The sequence below is a fragment of the Equus caballus genome, chromosome 3 (assembly GCF_041296265.1).
Source record: "Equus caballus isolate H_3958 breed thoroughbred chromosome 3, TB-T2T, whole genome shotgun sequence".
NCBI classification, from domain to species: Eukaryota; Metazoa; Chordata; class Mammalia; order Perissodactyla; family Equidae; genus Equus; species Equus caballus.
The window spans coordinates 86,606,981-86,630,664 of NC_091686.1; the positions used below are offsets into that span (position 1 = coordinate 86,606,981).

The 23,684-nt window shown below is 40.8% G+C and overlaps 1 protein-coding gene across 4 annotated transcripts in view; it reads left to right on the plus strand.

The window, feature by feature from the left end:
• Positions 1 to 23,684, plus strand: part of TEC (tec protein tyrosine kinase) — a 123,278-nt gene that overhangs the window by 2,538 nt on the left and 97,056 nt on the right. The window contains exon 1 of one of the 4 annotated variants that reach the window (XM_070262489.1): positions 18,512 to 18,621. The exons of the other annotated variants lie outside the window; for them this stretch is intronic. The gene's annotated coding sequence lies outside the window, so the exon portion shown is untranslated. Of the gene's footprint in view, positions 1 to 18,511; positions 18,622 to 23,684 lie in introns of those variants that run through there. 4 annotated transcript variants of the gene reach the window in all.

Below are 23,684 nucleotides of genomic sequence, written 5' to 3' on the forward strand. Positions count from 1 at the left end.
ACTGAGGTTGAACCCAGATCAACTGCTTTGGGGCCAGCTGCCTTGGTTGGATTAGGGTCATAAACTGGGCATGGGAACCTGTTAGAAAGGAGTGAAATTGGCCCATGGTCACTGGCAATTGTAAAATTACCCTGCACCTTGTGATTATGCCATGAGAATAGCTTTGTTGAAAAGATCCCCAGAGGAGAGGGCCTTAGTAGTTGCCTCCACCTCCCAGCTCACCTGCACCTCCCAGCTCGCCTCCACCTGGGCTTGCTTTTATTCTCTGCCTTAGCTCAACTAGTCCTTCCTTGGACTGGATTCTGTTAACTTTCCCACCACGTTTGACTGCTCAGAGCTCAGATGACCACAGCTACTGTGGTCTGCATGTAGAAAATTACATTTTCTTTTGTTTAGGCTAAACAAGGGTGGAATTTTTCCAAACAAATTGTTATTAGGAAAACAAAGAAAAAGCAAATAATGGGAAAATGTGTGTGTGTGTGGGTTGAAGCCAGTGTTTTGTTTTAATTTTTAGTTTTAAACTTTTATCCAAGTTACATTTCTCCCTCTCCAGCAACAGCCACTCATGATTCTTTGAGCTGGTCATTTTGATACTTATTGCTTGTGGTTGAGTGTTTCCGTTTGAAGCGTTACCTGTTGACTTCCCATTGTGGAAGATGATGAGTTGGCTCTCTTTTTTCCTCTAACCCACAACACAACCACAGCTTCCTTCTTTTCCCATCCTTGCGTTAGTTAAACAGTAGTTTTGGTTAGATCAATATTCGTAGCTAAGCCAAGTACAATGTTTTGTTTTCCTTGGACTTAATAATTGCTTGCTTTGTTCATTTGCTTAGTTTTTTATGTTCTCATCATTAATTCAATCCTAAACTCTTGGCTGGTTTTCTAAATCTTCCCTCAGATGCATCGGATAGTCTATCAGTTTCATTTTCGAGAAGAACCTGTCCCTGAGCCTACTGGCTTGCTCTAATCTGGCCTGGTTACCCTCTACACATGGGGCACAGTTGTCACCCTGAGGACTTCCCTTCGGCATCATCCTGAGGATCCCCATCATCTGTCTTCTGTGTTTGATCTCTGTTGCCTGTGGCCCATCTTCCTCCATCTTGGTGGGCTCCTTTGTTTTGGTAGAGCACATTCTCAAGGAGCTCCCTGGCGAAGATGCAAGGGATGTCTATTTTTTGAGACAATAAATGCCTGAAACTATCTTTTTTCCACTGAAAATTGATAGTTTAGACTCTAGGATGGAAATTTTGAAAGCATTGTTCCATCACCTCCTAGCTTGTGGCTGTTAAACTTCTCCCAACCCGTGAGAAGTTCAGAACTGTTCTGATTCCTCAATTTTTGCCTGTAACAAATGTATAGGTTACAAAAATCCTGAAATTTCCTGATGCCGTGTCTTGGTACGGGTCTGCTTTCATCCATTGTGCTAGGCTCTTTGAATCCAGAAACTTACATCCTCCAGTTTGGGAAATTTTCTTAAATTATCTCACTGGTAATTTCCTCCTTTATTTTCTGTGACGTCTCTTTCAGAAACTCTTATTGTTCAGATATTAAGTATTTTTGACTGAGCCTCTAATTTTCTTAACTTTTCTTTCCTAATATCTATCTTTTTATTTCTTGGTTCTACTTTTGGGGGAGATTTTCTCAATTTTATCATCCTTCCACTGAGTTTTTCATGACTTAGTATTTTAAGTCAAAAGCTCCTTTTTTTATTCACATGTATCAGTGTGTGTGGTGTGTGTGCATCTATTTCTTTCTTGCTTTTGTTTTATGTTTTCAGTGTCTGCTCTTATCTCCCTGCAGAGCTTAATGATTTTCTGTATGGAAGTTTGTTCCTTCCTGCACAGACTCAGCTTCCCCAGGTTGCCTCTGTCTGTTCAATTGTTTAGGTCTCTACCTTTCATGTTAGAGGCTTTTCTCATTTTTCTAATACCTTGGTTGTCTGCCCATGCTTGAGTGGGCGATTCAAAAGCTGAAGAGATGATGTGCTTGTCGACTGGGAACTGGGCTTTAGGGTGACCTGGCTGTCTTTATTTGGGGAACCTCTGATGTCATTCCATCTTGAGCTGGTGAGAGCCCTTGAAAGGCTCTTCCAGTCATTTCCTGGACGGCAGGGGAGAAGCTGGCTGCCAGTGATGGCAATGAGGTGGAGAAGAGGGCTGGAAGTCTTAGCTCCCGCATCTTCATATTCCCCTCCACGGTGTTCCCAGGAAAACACCAGAGCTGTGCCTGATGTATCCCAATCCAGAAACCCTCTCTTTTTTACCCTCTCTCGGGGAGAAGGTGGGGAAGAAACTCCAGGGGTTCTTGCTGGGGTAGGTAGGGGGCAATCAGCTATCTGCTCAGAGTGGCTGAAGGGATCTGGGAGGTCCAGCTGCTTTTTAAAGAGGCTTTCAATCCACTTTATTTTAGCCTACCCCTCTCCCTGTAGAGGGTCCCAATGCCTTTGATTATTGAGCATTTTGGAGATTCTGTGGTATAGATCAGGTTGTTTCTTGGCTTCACCTCACCCACCAAAATGTTTTTACTGTTGTCTCTTCTCTCATCTCCCCATCCTTGTGGATTTATACATTAAAGAAAAAAAAATTCCTTTATTGGACTTTCAGGAGGGAGAGAAAGTAGAGGGTTTCATTCAATCTGCCATTGGTGCCTGGAATATAGATTTCTTTCATTCTTTCTTATTTTGTGAGGAGGATTGGCCCTGAGCTAATATCTATTGCCAATCTTCCTCTTTTTGTTTGAGGAAGATTGTCACTGAGCTAGCATCTGTGCCAATCTTCCTTTATTTTGTATGTGGGCTGCCGCCACAGCATGGCTTGATGAGCTGTGTGTAGGTCTGCACCTGGGATCTGAACCTGCGAACCCCAGGCTGCCAAAGTGGAGCATGTGAACTTAACCACTGCACCACTGGGCTGGCCCCTGGAATATAGATTTCTTAACCAACCTCGACTGAGAGACTAGCATGGTTCAGCCCTGGCACGGTGCTGCCATTTCCCCTACCTTTACCAGCAGTAAACATTTTCTGACCAGTCTGGGCATATTCTTTCACTGAGCCCAGTTTGGACCTCAGGTTCCTTATACCACTCTAAGCATCCACTACCAATTGGTCACAGTTGTCATAGGAGGCAAAACCTCTCTCTAGCCCTAGCTTGGGTAGTGTATAGCTTGTTGCTTGTAGAGCCCTTGTTTCTATTTCTCAAATTCACTTTGTCTTGGAGGACTCATTCTGTCCCCTTGGCCTCTGACTGTCTTACCCTTCAGTGAAGCTCAGCTTCTGTAAGTCTAATATTTTAATCTGAAAGGTGGGTCTGGTGTCATTGGTGGCCATGTGGTCTCAATGAGGTTATCATTATTTCCTTCTGGAGGCCAGTTTATCACACGATTGCCTTACCAGCAGCAGCTTCCTCTCTTCCTGTTTCAAAACTCATGCCCTTCTTGGAATGCACCAAGTTCCTGTTTCTGGCTGGGCTGAGCAGAGATGACTGACCTATCCTGCTCCTCATGGATGATCACAATTTTCCCAACCCTGTTTTAACCAGTTGAGTCATTCCTTAGGCTCCCTTAATGCAGTGTAACCTTCCAGCATTCTATCGCAGTAGCTTGATAACATCAACATGAATTTATGCTTACATACAGAGTCATGACCACAAGAGTCAGCTTCCACTGAAGTAGGAAGAGCATTGTTCCCAAACCCTCTTATCTGCGCAGAAAATGCAAAGCTCTATACTGCCGGGATGTTGGCTATGTATTGGAAATCCAGAAAACATCGGTGGTGGCAATTGCTATAGTGGAGCGTGTGCAGTAGTGACTTGCTTTCTGGAGGATGACAGCGAAGGATAAGATGGTTAGAAAACACTTACTCAGCTGGAACTTACTGGGTTCCACTATGAACGAAAGCTTGGCAAATGGGAATCCCTGCAGGGTTCGTCTCTCCCTCTGTGCTTCCTTCCACAGGCATCCTTCCCTTTTCTAAATAGAACCTTTGAAGCCGTCGCAGCCTCTGTTTCCATGCAGTATAGTGTTTCTCTAATGTACTGAGTGCTTTACATAAGTCCTTTTTGTCTTCTCAGCTGGGTTGTAAACTCTCCTAGGGAAGAGCACAGCGCCTAATAAATACTTGATCAATGTACCAAATGAACTTTCCACATATTTGTGGCTACTTGACAGTTAAGGAAAAAAAAGATACTTGATCATAATTATCTAAGTTGTACCTAATAGCCTAAAGTTATTAAATTCTTGATTAAAGTTTAGCTTCACTTTGGCTATATAGACTGAAGCTTAGGGCATTCAATGTAAGTTTTCCTAAGTGTGTTATTTCTCATATTATTTATTATTATTATTTTCCATCCATATGTTTTTTTCTTAGCATAGCGTTGTGATTGTCTTGGATTTTGTGGCTAAGAAGAGTGGCTTTGGAGGAGGGAGGGAAGTATGTGCTGATGAGGTTGTCCAGTTCTCTGAGTTTTATGTTTCTGGAGGAGGAAGACCTCTTTGGATTTCAGCAATATACATATTTGTCCTTTTGTAACAAAACGTCATTTATTTTTTAAGGTTAAAAGCTCTTGAGAAGTTTAGCTACAGTGTATCAAAGCGACAGACTTTAAACTGTTGTATACTGTATGAGATACTTATAATGTAGAACTCCTTGTCAAATATCCTACTCCCTTTATCTTTGATTTTTGTGAAGTTCTAGCCTAATTTAACAAGAGAACATTTTAACGTCTTCTCTTTGTCTCTAATAGCGTTCCCCCACTGTCTTTTTGTTACTCTTTCCTTAGAAACTCTCACATCCTCATGGATTCCCCAATATTATGTTTCAGCCACAACTTGTGAGATCTCCACGTGACTGCCCTGAAAATGAAGCTGTGGCTTTTTTTTTTCCCCCTACAAAGGAGTGATTTTAAGGTTTATTTTTCTGCAAATATAATTTAAGCATGCAGCGAAGTTAGTTTTTACCATTGGGGTTATTTTTGTTTCATAGAAGGCAGTAGGTTTTCTTTTTTATTTTCCTGCTTTGAGTGATAAAAGTGCTTGATCCTTTAACCGTGCATTGAAACAGAAATACAATTTAACTGAGTAATGAATGCTGTTAGATATGTAAATTTAGGTATGAATACTAAAAATTTTTTTTAAGGATTGTCAACTTATTTGTTACATATTTAAACCAGATATAGAAGCATTGCCTGAAAGAATTCTTGTTCGTAGGTTCTGGAGTTGTAGCTGAAAGAGGTTTTTTGGACTCAGAGCTGGTGGTGCAACCTCCCGCCTCCCCCAGACAATGGTAGATCTCGAGATGCCACTGAGATTCTCCGATTCTCAGTGTGCTCTTTGGATTCTCCCTGCCGTCATTAAGAAAAAAGAAAATTGTTGTTTTATATATTCATTGATAAAAAATGTAAACAATACTGAAGCTTACAAAGAAGAAATTAAAAATGATGCCAAAACCATTCCTGAGAGAATCTTGGTGAACTCCCTCTCAGTCATCTCTGTCATCATTTGACTTTTTAAAAGTCTTTAGCAACTGTCTATGTAGTAATTAACCTAAGGAGCATTGCGTGCAACTGTTTATGTAACTCAAAATTCTATAATGTTGATATATATATATATATATATATGTAATTACTTTATAAGGTTATAATTAGTTTAGACATAATGTTCTTTGGGTAACATTATTTCGTATAGGCATTTTCTTGTAGGAATGATTATCATTTTTTTAAAAAGTTTTTTATTTATTTATATTTTTTGGAGGAAGATTAGCCCTGAGCTAACGTCTGCTGCCAATCCTCCTCTTTTTGCTGAGGAAGACTGGCCCTGAGCTAACATCTGTGTCCATCTTCCTCTACGTTATATGTGGGACGCCTGCCACAGCATGGTGTGCCAAGTCGTGCCATATCCACACCCGGGATCCAAAACGGCAAACCTCGGGCCACCGAAGCGGAATGTGTGCACTTAACCGCTGGGCCACCGGGCCAGCCCCTGATTATCATTTTTAACAGCTGGGTGATAGTCTGTCTTGTTACTATGCAATGCTATTTTGAAACACTCCCCAATTGCTGAACATTTGGGGTTATGTTATTTATTTTTAAGTAGTGTTGGTATACTTTTTCCCTTTTGGAGATTATTTCCTTGGGGACTATTTCTCAAAATATCACTCTGGGATTAAGGATTTCTAACTTCTGTTAATCATTGTCAGAAGGACATAAAATAATAATTTGAAAAAGCTCACTAGCTGCATAAAGTTATACAAAGTTTCCATTATCTTCTTTCTTGACCTTTCAGATCAACTGTTATCACCTTTGTGTGAAGACCAAGGTTTAGCTGGAGCTATTGAGGCATGTTATGTACTCAGTTGTAGGTCAGATAATAAAGCCAGAGTAACCTGACAGAGGGTTCTCCATTTGCAGAGGCCGTGCTTTTGTTGGTAATGTCTATAGCCTCATTTCATTTGGTGGATGTCTGGTAGGAAGAGTTCCCAGGGATCAGTAACAAAAGGTGCAGAGGTTGTTATGACACCTGTGAAACTACATTTGACCTCAGTACCTGGTCTAGGGTTCACAAACCTTCCAGTAAGCAGAGGAAGGCATTATAAATTCTTGCATAGGGAGCTCCAACCTTCCCACCCACTTTCCCATTCCTGGACTGCATGAGGAAGTAGGTGGCAGGACAGCCAGCAACGTTAGGGAGTTTGCGCGTTGATGTAGTTTCTTGATAAAGAACCAGAGCAGAGTGAATTCCTATTCAGATTTTCCCCCTGACACCTTTCTGTCTAATGTTTAAAGCCTGGGCTGGATTTCTAAGTTAGCTATTAACTGGTATTATGTTACCCCGCCTCAGGTTTTCCATCTATTAAACAAAGCATAATGATGCATAATTAACAGTCCACTTCAGAAAGATTCATGGCCTAATGCTTGTAAAGGACTTTAAGTGTTTTATACTCAGAGTGTTTTATGCACATTCATGAATAATGGGTTGGCTCACTCTCTTTGGCAAAGGGCGTCTATATTATGCCCATTTTATAGATGAGAAAAGTGAGCCTCATGGAGCGTAGTGGCTTGCTGAGAATCCAAGGGTAAATTTAATGTAGTACCTGTGGAGTTTTTCTTGGACTTTGTGGAACAAGTGGAATCTAAAATAAATTCTGCATGAGTGTGTATGTGTCAGGAAAGTGGATTTTCCAGTTTTTAAGCAAATAGAACCTTTCAGGGGGATAGGCTTCTTCTTTGTAAGGGGGAATCATGTTTGGCAAGTTCACTAGAGTTCTTAAAGAGCATTAAATAATTGTGGAAGCTAGGGATAAACTGTGATTTTCGAAGTGATTTTGAAAAGACTGCACAAAGGCAATTAAATCAATTGAGTCAGTGGGAGGCTGGGAGAAACGTTTTTACAAATCAGGAACAGGGGGGAAAGACACAACAAAGCTTAGACGTAGGTGGACATTTCTCAGGATACAAATGGGAGTAAATTAGTCTCATTATTATTTTTTGAAATAGACGATGTAGGACAGGGAGTACACAGCGGAAACTCCAAGTTTACAGTCAACAAACTGCTGGGACACTAAAAAGCCAAACTGTTGGTCTCAAGTCTCTGCACATTGGCAGGGGAGTGGTAAAGAGTGCATTTAGGTAAAGTGAATCTATCTGTACATGCAGATGGACATTCTAGTTTTTTACTCAAGAAAGAGATTCAGATATTATTGTAAACTCTTAAGACATTCACTAAGTATATGACTTGGAACGAAAAAGCTAAGTAAATCTTAGCTGTTGTTACAGATAATTCATAAATGCTATCTTACTCGTTTTCATGGTGCTTCAGCATCTGAGTTTTGTCAATGTACTTAGACATAATGGACTTAGAGAAAAGCAAATATATTTATCAGTGGCATAGAAGATTGAATGAAATACTCCCATCCAACTCTTTGGTCTAGAAAGACCAGTTGCTTGGTCTTTCCTGAGGAGACACGCGGACAGGGTGCGCCGTCTTGTGCCACGTCAAACCGAGCTCAGTGACACCCGGAGACCATTCATCCGCACCTTCTTTATTCTCAAATAATGCCTGCCTGCTCCCAGTAGTTAATGTGTATTGGGTGCGTAAGATGTGCCAGGCTCCATGCTAAACTCTTTGCATAGATTATCTCATGTGATCCTCCCAACAGCTCTGTGAAGTATGGCAAGATTATTTTCAACATTTTCCTGATGAAGAGCCTGAAGCTCAGGGAGATTCAGGGAGATTTGCTGAAGTGGTGGAGCCAGAGTTCAGAACAGAACAGTCTGACTCCAGAGCAAGCCGTCCGAGCTCTACTGACCTATATGCACTGGGGTATCCTCCTTCCCTCCCCCTCTCTTAATTTCCCTCCTGGTAAACAGAGGACACCTAGAAGAAAACATAAAGGTCTGCTTCAAACAGAACGGAAGCAATCAGTTCCTCTGGGTATCACTCCACGCCCCTTGACCCTGTAGATCCTAAAACGTCTTCATAGCAGCACGGTCCAATAGAAATATTCTGTGAGCCAGATATGTAATTTAAAAGTTTCTAGGAGCCACATTGAAAAAAGCAAAATGCAACAGGTGAAATTAATTGTAATAATATAGTTTGTGTAACCCAGGATATAAAAATATTACAATTTCACCATATTATCATGTAAAAATTATTAATGAGGAACCAGAAAAAGCTGAGGAGCTTGATATGAGCCATGTAGTACAATGCAATGCAACACAATGTCTTACGCAGTGCAGTGGATAGAGTGAAAAGTAGTCTGACCAAACAGGAAAGTTGTGATTAATGGAAACATATTTATACTGCTTTAGTTCTAAATTTTAAAATGAATTAAAATTAAATAAAAATAAAACATTTAGTTCCTCATTTGCACTAGCCACATTTCAAGGGCTCAGGAGCTATTTGTGGTGAGTGGCTACCATATTGATCAGTCCAGCTCTGTAGCAAAAGTTATTCTCTGTCTCCAAAGACCCAGGGACTCCCAGATTCCCCATCCCCACCCCTATCTCCTGAACCCTCTCAGCCCCCAGCTCATCTTCCCTGCCTATGCTCAAGGCTGCCATGTACAGCTGTACAGGTTATACACTGCAAAACTCTGGGATGTCATTCACATTGTAGATCTGGTAGATTTGTTTATTTACTGTGACAGTTTTTTGGAAGATGGAAGTAAAGTTTTTAAAGGAGGAGACATTTTTTCCTTATTCACGCCAACTCATTTTTTTGGGAGGTGATTATAGCCATTCTGTTCCTTCCTAGCGTTACAACATTTGGGCCCAGGCATTGTTCTCTTGTATGCCCGGTACTTTCCCAGTGTCCACAGCCTGTGGCTGGAAGTAACAAAGCAGCTTCAGACAACCTCTCCTCCTCCAAAAATATTGTCACGAAGCCATAGTCACTTTTCATGGTAGTTTACCTGGGAGCCGTGTGTCTTATTTGTAATTGTAGTCCCAGTGTCTGGCACACAGTAGGTATTTAACACATTTATTGATTTGAATTGTTATCTTAATGTTCACTGGGGCCTCTGTACTGTGTCCTAAGTTGCCTTTGATGAAACTTGAGGAGCCGGCCCGGTGGCGCAGCAGTTAAGTTCGCACGTTCTGCTTCTCAGCAGCCCGGGGTTCGCCAGTTCGGATCCCGGGTGCGGACATGACACCGCTTGGCACACCATGCTGTGGTAGGCGTCCCACATATAAAGTAGAAGAAGGTGGGCAAGGATGTTAGCTCAGGGCCAGTCTTCCTCAGCAAAAAGAGGAGGATTGGCAGTAGTTAGCTCAGGGTTAATCTTGCTCAAAAAAAAAAAAAAAACGCAAAACTTGACCCAGGGCTGATTTATCCGAGCACTGACTTGGCTCTCTCTTTCACCCAGTCACAGCTCAGCCTTCGTGTGGTATCCTTGTTCTAACTAATAATTGTCATGATTGTTATTATTACTAATAACAGCTACCGTTTATTGATCACTTTGTGTCAAGCATTGTGCTTAGCAGTTTGTGTGCATTATTTCATGTAATCTTTCCAGACATCTCTAGGAGGTGGGTACTATTATTATTCCCATTTTATAATGAGGAAACTGAGGCACTGAGAAATTAAGGTCACACAGTTCGTAAGTGTCAAAGCTGAAATTTAAAACCAGTTCTGTCTGACTTCAAAGCCTTTCTGTGCCCTAAGTAGCAGGACTGGGCTTCTCTTTTGGAACCTGGGGCCTAACTGACAAGTGACCACACTGTAGTGGACTTATTATTTGTCTGCCCAGATTTCCTTCCTTTGTTCCTTCCCAAGTTCCCCTTTGGGGAACTTCTCTGTCTCCAATTCATGTGGTTTGGGTGGGGTGGACACTAACTCCGGGGTGGGGGTGTGGTCATGTAACTTAGCTTTGGCCAATCTGAGAAGTGCCTCCACCTGACCTAGTGATTGGTTCAGAGGTTACCACATGACCCAGGCTTGCCCAATCAGGCTGCTTTTCTGCTCCAGTTTAAGGCAGGAGGCATTCTTTTCCTCTGGGAGTTTTTGCTGCTAGAGTGATGTAACTTGGAGCTCCTGGGGGCCATCTTTCCCTGCTACGTGGGGGAAGCTGTTTGAAGTAGGAGAGAATGAACAAGGCTGGCATGCCATGTGAGGTAGCACTGAGAGGTGGTGAGAACACAGATAGTGTCATTTGAACCCCAGGATTCAGATGTGCCAGCGTCCCAGGACTTCTTGGTTATGTGAGCAGACATATTCCCTTTGTTGTTGTTTGCTTAAATCTAGTTATTTGCAATCAAACGAGCCCTGCCTGATATGCAGACTTTTCACAAGATGAATATTTTTGTCTTGGATTTCCCATTGCCATTGTCTGTGTACCCTTTGGATGAGCTGATGATCTCTTGGGCCTTGGTGCCTACTGTTGCCTGCTCTTTGCCTGGAGGCTTTTGATCCCTGTAGACTCTGTATATGGTAAGTCTGCTTCATCCCATTTAGGTCCATGACCCCTGCCCCAGTGAAAGGAGATGCCACACCCAATCCCTCCTCACCACTGCCCTCACCCTCTACCCCCATGGCACAGCCCACACGCAGGGATGAGGATTGTCTCTGGAGTGGAGCATTAGAGAAGTCTGTTCTTCATAGACATTAGAAAAATTACTCATCAACTTACTTTTGAATGCTGATCAAAGACTGTCAACACTTAACTCCTCTGGCCTCTGACCCCATCTGGGATCTCAGCCAGCTTAGGCCAAGGCTTTGCCTCTTATTCCCAGTTTCCTTGGCTCCCAGCCTCTCTGATCAGCTGTCTTCTTATGTACTCTCAGTTCCCCGGTGATTCTGAACTTCCATCCTTCTGCTGGCTTCCTTCCAAATCTTTCCGGCCCTCTGAGGGCATTGTTCCATTGTGAATCAACTCTCCCACACCCCAGCCACCTCAGAGAATGCGAACACTCCCTACTCTGCAGCTCTCTCTGCTGTAACATTCTGGTTTCCAGGTCATGCTGAAACCCTTTCTCCTTTAGAGTTCAAGCCTTTCATGCAAATGCCCTCCTGGTCTCTCCTTTTGTCACCAACCTCTCCGTCATTCTCCCTGATAGACTCATCTGGTTCACGGTCTTCTCTCCCAGCTCTGCCATCTCTACATTCCTATGTGCAACTAACTTTGTATGTCTATATAAGTTGTGCGATTGCCTTGGCATAGATAAAGTTAGTAGTTAATTGTGGCAGGAGTGGAAAATAAGGGAGACTTCATAAAAGGGGTTACCTGTGATCAGGACCTTAAAAAATGAGTAGGATTTCAACAAGTGCTCTTCCAGGTAGAGAGAACAACAGAAGCAGGGCATGGGGATATGAAAAGGCCCGGTGTATTTACCCGCTTGAGCCCTTGGAAAAAAGTGGTAGTAAGTGAACAGGGAACCCAGGTTGGATTTGACATGATTGTATTTAGTTAAGATTAAGGAATGACTCTAACGAGGTCCAATTTGGAGAATGCATGAGAAGGAACAGCCTTTATTATAAAAGGGAGAAGAAGTATAGTAGTTCCTCCTTGTCCTTGGTTTTGCGTTGCGTGGGTTCAGTTACCCTTGGTCAACCATGGTCTGAAAATATTAAATGGAAAATTCCAGAAATAAATAATTCATGAGTTTTAAATTGTGTGCCATTCTGAGTAGCGTGGTAAAAATCTTGCGCAGTCTTGCTCCATCCCATCTGGGATGTGAATTGATGAGGATTATTTTAGGCTGGTTACTTTTAAAACTGCAGATGAGGAGGGGGCTGGTTACCTTTAATAAAAGCAACTCTGAGGAGTGGAGTTTGCTTGCCCTTTGTTGGGAAACATTTACATTTGTAAGGGAAACCTCCATCTGTAAAGATGCCTCCTCTCTGTGCCAGGAAGAAGGGGGATGACCTTGTCTCTAGAAACTCTTAGTCAATGCCAAAGGCAAGAACTTAAGTTGTTTACTGTCTGGCAACTTCATGTAACTGACGCCCCCCCCCCCCCAAAAAAAATCCTCCTTTGTCTTTAGCTGAAGATAATATTTAAACGGGTGACTTCTGCCATTTACTCAATCTGGTTTGATTCTTATCTAAAAGTTATAGGACCACCCAATAACCAGACCCTACTGGCACTGATACCATTTTAACAACTCTTTTTACATATTCTCTCCTTTGTCTTGTAAAGAAATAACTCACATACCTATGCCTTAAATTTAGCCTTACTCTCCACCCATGTTGGCAGCAGCAGCAGCTCCTCCTGCCCGTGGGTCCTGTCCCCACGCAGCAGCTCTGCCTGCCCATGGGTCCTGTCCCCATGCTATTCCACACTATTCTCTAAATAAAAGAGCACTACTGCCAGATCTTGAGAGTCCAAGAAATCTTTCTTTTGACTCCTCGGCTCACCGACCCCGCATCATGAATCATCCCTTTGTCCAGTGTACCCACGCTGTATGCGCTACCCATCCGTTAGTCACTTAGTAGCCATCTAGGTTATTAGATGGACTGTTACAGTATCACAGTGCTCGTGTTCAGGTAACCCTTATTTTTACTTAATAATGGCCCCAAAGTGCAAGAGTAGTGATGCTGGCAATTCATATATGCCAAAGAGAGGCCGTAAAGTGCTTCTTTTAAGTGAAAAGGTGAAAGTTCTCGACTTAACAAGGAAAGAAAAAAATTATATGCTGAGGTTGCTAAATCTACAGTAACTTTCATTGCAGCATATTACTATAATTGTTTTATTTTATTGTTAGTTATTGTTGTTAATCTCTTACTGTGCCTAATTTAGAAATTAAACTTTATAATGGATATATATGTATAAGAAGAAAACGTAGTATATATGGGGTTCCATACTATTTGTGTTTTCAGGCACCCACTGGGGGGTCTTGGAATGTATCTCCCACAGATAAGGGGCAACTACTGAACTTTGAAAAGTTTTCAGAGGTGGGATGATATAATAAATTACAGGGTTGAAACTTGATTGGGTTGATTGTTAAAGGAGAAGAGGAATAATTAGAGCAGTTTAAGAAAGTTCATAATAAGACTAGGGATGTAGAGAGAAGGGATAGTGGAAGAAAAGATGGAAGGATTTGCAGAGCAGATTGGTTATGAGCAGCAGAGAAACCAAGAAAGATGCCTGCTGCTTCGGAGGTAGGCGCGATCGAGGCCTTGCCTGGTGATGGGAGATTGAAGATGTAGGCTGTTGGGAGGAAACAGCTGCATACTAGATATGAATCGAATTAGTTGGTCTTTTAATTACTTTATGTATAAGGTAACTTATTTCATGATGGTAAAAATGACTTAAATTATATAAGCTTAAGACTTTTCTCAAGCTATTTTATAGGCTACTACAACTGGGAAATGTCATGATGGTTCAAGGGAAATGGAATGAGTTCTCTGATCAAATAAGGTTAGGAAACATTGCATTCTATATGATTCATAGAGCCTGTTCACGTATTAAAGGCTCTGAGAAATCCATACAAGAAGCCAGTTTGATGTTATTTAACCCAGCTTTTCCCAAATATGTTTGTTCATTCACTCATTCAACAAGCATGCAGTAAGCACATACTATGAGAGTGTGTTTTGGGCACTGTGCTGGTCTACAGTAGAGAATAAAATTAGCTGATGTCCCTGCCCTTATGAGATTATGGTCTGGTGTGATCTGACAGGTCCTAGTGTTCTGAGAAATGCAGTTTGGGAAGCCTTGAGTTAACATGTTTAGATATTCCTGTTTGTGCTCTGGAATGGAATTACTTGCTTAGCTCCTCATTCTTTGTAAAAACCTCATCTCAGAAAGGATCTGATCATTCCTTTATTCCGTAAGGCAGGTAGCAGTCATCAAAATGAGAACCTACTATGTGAAGGGACTGTTTTAGGAGCCGAGGATCCAGCGGTGAATATACAGATTAGGTTCCTGCTTGTGTGAAACTTGCAGTCAGTGGGGAGAACACACACATACAAAAATAATAAAGAAAAATGTCATGTAGTGATAAGTATCGTGCTAAGAATTAAAATAGGGATCTGAGAGTGACTGGTTGTCTACTTTAGATTGAGTAGTCAAGGGAAGGCCTTTTGCCAAAGTGACATTTAAGCTGAGATTTGAGTTACAAGAAGTTGTTGGCTAGAGAGCGAGCGAGGGAGAGCAGGTGGGATGATTTTCTAGGTGGAGGGAACATCATGTGCAAAGAGCCCACTATGCCATGAGTTTGCTGTGTTTGAAGAACAGGAAGAAGGCTGGTGTGGTTGACTCAAAGTCGGCCGGGGGGAGAGTGATACTAGATGCAGTTGGGCAAGTAGGTGGTATGCTAGGTTAAGGAGACTGGGTTTTAGTCTAAGTGCAGGGAAGCCATTGGAGAGTTTAAGCAGAACTGAGGACATGAACTGCTTTATGTTTTTAAAAGTTTTTGTTGATCGATGAATGGAGAAAGAATTATAAGAAGATAAGCAAGTAGGAGACCTATTAGGAAGATATTGCAATAGTCCTGACAAGGGATGATGGCGGCTCTATCAGTTATTGCTGCAGTAATGCCATGTAACAAACATCCCCATAAACTCAGTGGCATACGAGAATAAGGATTTATTTTTGCTCATGAGGTGATGGCATGATTGGGTAGTTCTGCTGATCAGCGCCAGGCTCAGCTGATCTTGGCTAGGCTTGTCCATGTGTCTGTGATCAGCTGCGGGTCAGGTAGGCAGCTCTGCGATGTTGCCTGGGTTCTCTGATGTGTTTGGGAGGGCCAGCTGACTGTCAGCTGTCTAGGATGGCCTCAGAGGAGATGGCTGGGACAGCTCTGCTCTCCTCTGTGTTTATGTTCCATCTCTCTGTTAGCCTGGACTTATTCTCAGGCTAGCCCAGTCATATTCTCATGGTGATTGCAAAGAAGCAAGAGAGAAGAAGAAACAAGCAAGCAGATTTTTAAGCTTTAGATTGTGTCATTTTGCTACTGTCCCACTTGGTCAGGGCAAGGGTCAAGGTTACATGGGTACATCTACACTTAGTGTGGGAGGGCATCACCAAAGGGCAGGGACACAGAGAGGTGTGAAAAGATACAGGGAGGTTTGAAAAAGCAGGGCCATTAGGGCAATCAGTTGCACTAATGGGAGAAGAGTGAAGTAGAGACTTGAATATTCAGGTTTAGAATATTTTGTAAGTATAGTCCAAAGAGCATGCTGATGGATTAGATTTGAGGTATGAGAGAGAGGAATGAATCAAAGAGAACTCTTACATTTTTGGCTGAGCATCTGGGGAGATGATGAGGCTCAGATGGCAAAGACTAGGCAAAGAGCAAGTTTTAGGAGATATCTAGAGTTCTGTTTTAGCTGTGTTATATTTGAGATACCTGTTAGATATTCAAATATCTAAGATGTTAGGTTTGCAACTGGATATATAAATCTGAGGTTCTTGGGGACAGGGCTGAAGATATAGATTTCGGAGTTATCAACATATCGATGGTATTTCAAGCCATGGAACTGGGTGAGGCCACCTCTGAGGAGAATATATAGATGAAGAAGCAAAGCAAGCCCAGGACAGAGCCCTGGCGCACACCAGTGTTTAGAGGTGAAGCAGAAAAATAGAAGCCAGCAAAGGAGACTGAGAAGATGCAATATCTAAGATTGGAGAAAAATCCAGGAAACTTTGGTGTCACAGAGAACCAAGAGAAACTAACCATTTCAAGGAGAGAATGGTCAGCTGTGTTGAACATTGCTGGGAGGTCAAGTAAGATAAGTGACCACTGGGTTCGGCAACAAAGAGGTCCTTGGTGACCTTGACAAATGCAGTCTTAGGAGAATGTTGGAAGCCCAGCTGGAGTGGTTTGAGGAAAGCACATGAGGTGAGAAAGAGGGACAGTAACCTTAATCCCTTCTAAAGGGACTCAGAAGTGACCTGGTAGTTGGAGGTGAATGTGGGTAAAGGGAATGGTTTATGTTTGGGAATGTAAGTGATGCTACTGTGCCAAAGGGAATGATCCAGTAGAGAGGGTACAGTGCCCCAAAGAGAGGGGGAAACTGCAGGCCAGAAACGTTTGCGATAGCAAGAGAGGATGGGATTGAGTATTCAGAATAAACTTTAGTCATTGTGAATTACTTTCTTCAGGGGTATTTGGGTTCTACATTTTCTTTCTAATTTTGGAATGAAAGGGTATATCCGCTATTGGAACAGTTTCAGCCATCATCCGGAATAGGAAAGTATATATGAGTTCTCTTGTCACACTGCGCAGGTGGAATCCCTGAGTATTAGGCTCACTCTACTGTTGTAGAGGAGAGACCTCTTTGGAATTATTCTGTCTTGGTAGGTGGTGCTCGGTGTTTCTTATAATGAAACTGATACATGCAATTTCTTAGATTTTGATATGGGTAACTAGTTGGGCAGGTCCTGGGCAGAGCTAAGAAGGGAATGTGAATGAATGTGCTACTTCCTAGTCCAGGTTCTTATACCAGTTTGACTTGATGTTTTGATCAATATAAAGAACCAGTTGCACCCAGCATGCAGGTATTACCATGTATGCATAGACTAGCAGACTTTAGGGTGATTGCCTAGTGCAGTAGATCCTAGACAAGGCACACATTCTGGAATTCCAGCTGAGCGATAGAAGTTTTGCTTCGTATGCTTTTTAAGGAGTGTAACTCCAATTTTAAAGTGTAATGTAATGCAAATGTATTAAATAAATGGTGATTTAAAATGTATTTTGTTTCAGTTCAAGTATACATTTGGTGGTATTTAAGCATCTATTTTCATCAGCCCTCTTGCGGTATGTTCTCTGTGTGTGAGAGAGGGTGGTGGTGTGAAAAGATGCAGTACCCTATCTAGGAGTGTCCTAACAGCCTTGGAGGATTTTTGTTAAGTGCTTTGAATTTGCTTTGCTGTTTCACTCATTTAAAATATTATTGTGTCTACTTGTGTAATTCATGCCGTAAACTGAGAACCACACCTGTCGCCACTCTGCCTTTTAGAGCTTTCTCGTTTGGCAGAAATAATACTGAAAAGGACACCTGCCAGGGTCTTAGTTATTCTTCTCTACAGCAATCTGAGGAATGTTAGCTCAGTGATAGCAGAAATAACACCAAGTCAAGAAGCAGGGCTTAAGTCAGATGAAGTCGGAATCTCAAAATGTAAATGCTTCTGGTGTGACGCTGTAGATCTCTGTGACTGTTGGTTCTCTGATGCATTGGGTCATTCAGGAGGGTACAGCTGAAAATGCTTGGCCTATCGTATTAGCCTTTAAAAGTTTTTTACAACAAATATGTTGTTTATATTATATTAGTATAATATTTACATTTGTGTCACATACTGAAGAGTAAATCTTAAACTGAATTTTGTTCAACTTTTGCCAAAAATGATCTTAAGATAATATTTAACAGATATAGACCAAGGATCATATTACCTAACTATTTCTATACTTTATTCCTATTTCTTGAGTTAATAAGAACGTAACCACATAGAAATGCTTTTCCCAAGGCTTTATTTACTAAGCCATTATCGAGTGTTAATATGAGAAGCAGCCAGATGAGGATTATTTGTATAATTTCTGCCTAAACTTCTATTGAAGATGTATCATCTACTCTCTTTCATTATCCTTTATGACCCCATAAACTAGTTTCTCCTTAGAATTTAATGACAGGCAAAGTTTTTCTTTTGGTAAATTGGTGTGTATCATAAAAAATTATTATTCTATGAGGCTTTATGCTTCCTTTGTTCCCTGGATTTTGAGAAGCTCCAAATTTATTGCACAATGGCAATAAACGTCTCAGAGTTCTCTATGGGTCAACAAAGAAAAGAGAAAAAGAAACAACAGTTTTAAAGAGCGTGGGTGATTCTATTCTCCATTCCATTCGATGAGCATATGCCCCAGAGCAGGGGGAGGGCTGGGGCATGTGGGAACCTGCTGCTCCCTCATCTGTCTTAGTTTGCAAAGGTTTTTGCATGAGCATCTCAGTGCTGAATATGATTTTAGTGGTTAAAAATAAGTACTTTTTCACACAACTGTCCTCTAAGTCCAGGCCAATTACTTTATCTAAGGCTATGCCAAAATACCAAAAATCGATTTTTTTTTCTGTGCTAGGTTGTTTGCAAAAAGGCCTCCTCATTCACCTCCCCATATTTACTCCACCTTGAGTAGTCACCTCCCATACTGACCTGGCCTGGGCCATGTGACTTGGTTTGGCCTGTGAGACAATAGCAAGGTAAAGTATTCAAAGACGTGAATGTGTTATGTATTGGGGCTTGCTCTCTCTTGCTGCTCTTGGAGCCCTGAGAACTATATGCATAAAACCAAGTTGTGCTGCTGAGGAGGCCACATGGGAGGGAACTGAGGTGCCTTGGCCGATAGCCTGCAAGTGCCAGAAATGTGAGTAAGGCCATCCTAGACATCGAGACCAGAATTGCCCACCCAATCTATGGAATCCTGAGAAAGAATACATTTATATTGTTTTATGCTCCTAATTATGGGGTGGAGTTTTTTGGTTGTTGTTGTTTTCATCAAATGGTAACATATATGTTTCAGCACTAGTGGACGTTTCTGCTGATGTGTGTTGGACTCACCCAGAGACAGTATGTCAGTCTCCACTGTGGCTGTGTTTCTGTGGAATATTGAAGGCTGATTTTGACTATATTCCATTTTTGCCATATGTGCTGACATGAGAACCAAGCCCTAAATAAGCTTTGGTTTCACCCTAATTTTTTCTGCCTTTTTGTTTCTGATTTCTCCTTTTATTTTTAATTTTCATCTGTGTATTATTTGCCTATTGTACATGTATTCTTTAATATGTATATTTCTTAAATTTCTTTTATTGAGAATAAATTCAGATAACATAAAATTCATCATTTGAACCGTGTTAAGAGTACAATCCAGTGGTTTTTAATATATTTACAATGTTGTGCAACCATCACCACTATCTAATTCCAAAAGATTTCTGTCCCTCCAAAGAGAAACCCATACCCCTCAGTTCTTCCCTCATCCCATCCAAATAGAATTCTACTTTCTATCTGTGTGGATTTGCCTCTACCGGACATTTCGTATAAATGGAATCAACAGGACATGTGGCCTTTTGTGTCTAGCTTCTTTTCTTAGCATAATGGTTTCAAAGTTCATCCATGTTGTACCATCTATCCATACTTCAGTCCCTATTATGGTGGAGTAACATTCCGTTGTATGGATATACATATCCATTCATCAGTTGATGGACATTTGGGTTGTTTCTACTTTTTGGCTATTATGAGTAATACCACTATGAGCATTTGTGTACAAGTTTTTATGTTTTCAGTTCTGTTGGGTATATACTCAGGAGTGGAAATGCTGAATCATATGATAACTCTATGTTTAACTTTTGAGGAACTACCAAACTGTTTTTCACAGTGGCCACACCATTTTACATTCCTACCGGCAATATGTGAGGGTTCTGATTTCTCCACATTCTTGCCCATACTTCTTATTTTTCAATTTTTTTTGCATTATAGCTATTCTAGTGCGTGTGAAGTAGTATGTCACTGTGGTTTTGATTTACATTTTCCTTATGACTAATGATGTCGAGAATCTTTTCATGTGTTTATTGGCCATTTGTACATGTTCTTTGGAGAAATGTCTGTTTAAGTCCTTTACCCATTTTTAGATTGTTTTTCTTTTATTGTTCAATGGTAAATGTTCTTTATATATTCCAGATACTAGACACTTATCAGATATATCTTCTGCAAATATTTTCTCCCTTTCTGTGGATTGTCGTTTCATTCTTTTGGTAGTGTCTTGACATACAAAAATTTTTAAGTTGATAAAGTCCAATTTATACATTTATTTTTGTTGCTTATGCTCTTGGCGTCATTTTTAAGAAGCTATTGACTAATCTAAAGTCACAAAAATTTACAGCTTTGTTTCCTTCTAAGAGTTTTATAGTTTCAGTTCTTAGATTAATAAGCCTTTGATCCATTTGAGGTCATTTTTGTGTATGATGTGAAGTAGGGGTCCAAATTCATTCGTATATAGCTGTCCTAGCACCATTTGTTGAAAAGGCTATTTTTCCTCTTTGAGTGATCTTGGCAGCCCCATCAAAAATCAACTCACCATGGATGTATGGATTTATTTCTGGACTCTTAATTCTTTATCGTTGTCTATATACCTGTCCTTATGTAGTGCTACACTGTTTAGGTTACTATAATATTGTAGTAAGTTTTGAAATTGGGAGTGTGAATCCTCTGACTTTGTTCCTATTTTTCGAGATTGATTTGGCTATTCAGCATGACTGTATGAATTTAAGGATCAGCTTGTCCATTTTTGTAAAAAAAAAATAAAGGCAGTTGGAACTTTGATAGAGATTGCTTTGAATCTGTAGATCCGTTTGGAAAGTATTGCTGTTTTGGAACTATTAAGTCTTTGAGTCCATGAATACAGATATCTTTCCATTTGTTTAGGTCTTCATTAATTTCTTTCAACAACATTTTGTAGTTTTCACTGCATAAGTCTTGCACTTTCTTGGTTAAATTTGTTCACATATTTTTATTTTTAGGTTTCTCAATTTCTATCTGGATGTACACATGGGATAAATTATAAATCAATAAAAAATAAATGTGTTTAATATAGCTCTTCAGCTATTTAATGCAGCCAGACTTTTACTCTAGAAGTCTGGGAGTAAGGACGCAAATTAGATTTCTAGTCTCAAAACTATTACTATTTCTGTTACATTCTCTTTGCTTTTATTTATTTATTTATAAAATGACACCTGCCAAGGTACCATATACTCCTGCACATTTTAATTTCTTAGTGATTAATAGTAACACTATGAAAATTAAATTAAAATGACAATGCTGATAGCAAACACTTACATGGCACTTATGTGCAGGTACTGTTCTGAATGTTTTATGTGTATTAACTTATTTAATGAAATTAAATACTAAGTGGGGTGAAGTTTTAAATCTTAAAGGACTGAGGCCGGCCCAGTGGTGCAGTAGTTAAGTTCACATGCTCAGCTTCGACGGCCTGGGGTTCGCTGGTTCAGATCCTGGGCATGGACCTACATACCACTTATCAAGCCATGCTGTGGCAGGCGTCCCACATATAGAGTAGAGGAGGATGGGCACGGATGTTAGCTCAGGGCCGGTCTGCCTCAGCAAAAAGAGGAGGATTGGCAGCAGATGTTAGCTCACGGATAATCTTCCTTGAAAAAAAAAGTTAAAGGATTGTGTGATTGCATGTGTGTGTGAAACCTTACCTTTTGAGAGACATTTGAAAAAACTCCCATAGTTTTAACCTAGAGTTCTCAAAAAATAGCTATGGTGAGTAATTTTCAAAAATTAAGGTGTTAATAATGGCATTAATGAAGAAAGAGGAGGAGGTAGTATTTGTCAACTCAGCTTTTTTGGACTTGAATTTTTTCATCTCTCAATTGAGAGATTTGGACCCAGTGATCTCTAATTATTAGAGTGTCTGTCTCTCATTTTCTGTAATTAAATGTAATATTCTGGGTACAATCTCTCCCTGTCCTCTGTGTGGCAGTTGAGAAGAGGGATGTTGCAGGAGAAGACTCTTTAAGGCATCAGGTCAAAACCCTGCTGGAGTGTAGGCTCCATGAAGGCAGAGCCTGTGTTTTCCGTGGCACTGTTGTATCGTGTCACAGTGCCTGATGTAGAGTAGATTTTAAATATTGTTTGGTTGAAAAATGAAGGAACAAATAAACAGAAGGCTGGAAATGAATCATTTTCAGTTTTGATTTCTTTTTAATAGTGGAAATAGCATTTTCTCCTTTGGGAGTTTGTGTGTGTATTTGGGTGACAGTGGGGGAAGGGAAGGATTATTGAAACAGGCTATATTTAAATTAATGGAAGCTGTTTTTAGTGTTTGTTTTTCTTCACACCCCCTTTTTGTGATGCTGAACCCTTGGTCTGAGATGTGCCCCTGCTCTATCGTCTTCCATGGGTGACAACTAACTCAGCCTTTAGCCCAGCTCAGATATCATTTTCTCTAATTATCTTGCCATTTTCCACCTCCAGGCTCCAGAGTTGAAGCTTGTATCCATCTATGATATAGCACTTACCACGTAGTGATGAAATTGTTAGCCTCTGTTATATCTGTCTGCTCTCCCAGGCTGTGGGCACCTTATTGGCTGTGTCTTGTGCTTTATTTCGTGTCCCAGAGCCTGATAACATACCTGGCACTTAGCAGATGCTCCATGAACAGTTGTTGAATATGTAAATGTCTGTCACTTCAGAACAAAGGTGTGGCAACAACCACCTGACCAGTTGCTTTCCTGTTTGCTGTGTGTAAGAAGCTTGATGTGCATTTTCTGGTTTATACCTCTTGATACTCTTTTAAGGTTGATATCATTATCCTTATTTTGTGGATAAGGGAATAATCTTAAAGGGGTTAAGTAACATGCATAAATACAGCTAATAAATGGCAAAGCTGAGATTTAGAGCCAAGTCAATTAGACTCCAAAGTTCAGACTCCTTCCCCCAAAGCATGCTGCTTAGCCAGAAGTTCCAGTGTAAATAATTGATGAAATAAGACAATGGAGGGTGACATAGGGAAAGAAATCTGTAGGATAATGTTTAAAGAACCATTGTTTATATCTTCTCCCGCGCTGTCAGGAGACAAATTAAAATTTTGGGTATTCTAATATATCAAAAGGTACAGGCCTGTGTTCTAGATGGTTGAATTTTCTATGTTTAAGACAGTAGTAATATGGGGAACAAGTGGGTTTCTAGAATGTCAAGCTATGTAGGATTTTAGGGCTGAAGACTACATTGGAGACATCAGCTTTGGTTCATGAATCTTAGAGATGTCATCACAGGGCCCTCAGAGTTTGTGAGTTCTGCTCTCAGTTGCGTTGTCAGTTAAGGGCAGAGAAGCTTCCTCTGCACCATGAGGCTCACTTGGGTATGTCAGCAGGGGATTCAGAATCCTGGTGGACAAAGACCTGTCACATTAAAGAGATGAGAGTAGGAGAGTGGTGGAAACACCTTCATTTCACACATCAAGAGATGTGTGAAACTCTGGCCTGGGCCTCTGGGATGAGTAAACCCTGAGCTGCCAGCCCTTTCGGAAATAAGAATCTCTTGCATAGGACAAGATTCATCTTCAGGAGCATCTCAGAGGAAAAAGGGATCCTGTTAGTTGTTTGTTAATGATTCTAAGACCCTGCTGATTTCATATGCAGATACTTTTGAAATAGGACTTTTTTTTTCAAGTCTGTCCAGTGACAATGAGAGAAACTAAAAATGGTAAAGGATCTGAAGTAGATGCTTCTGTTACCCTTGAGGT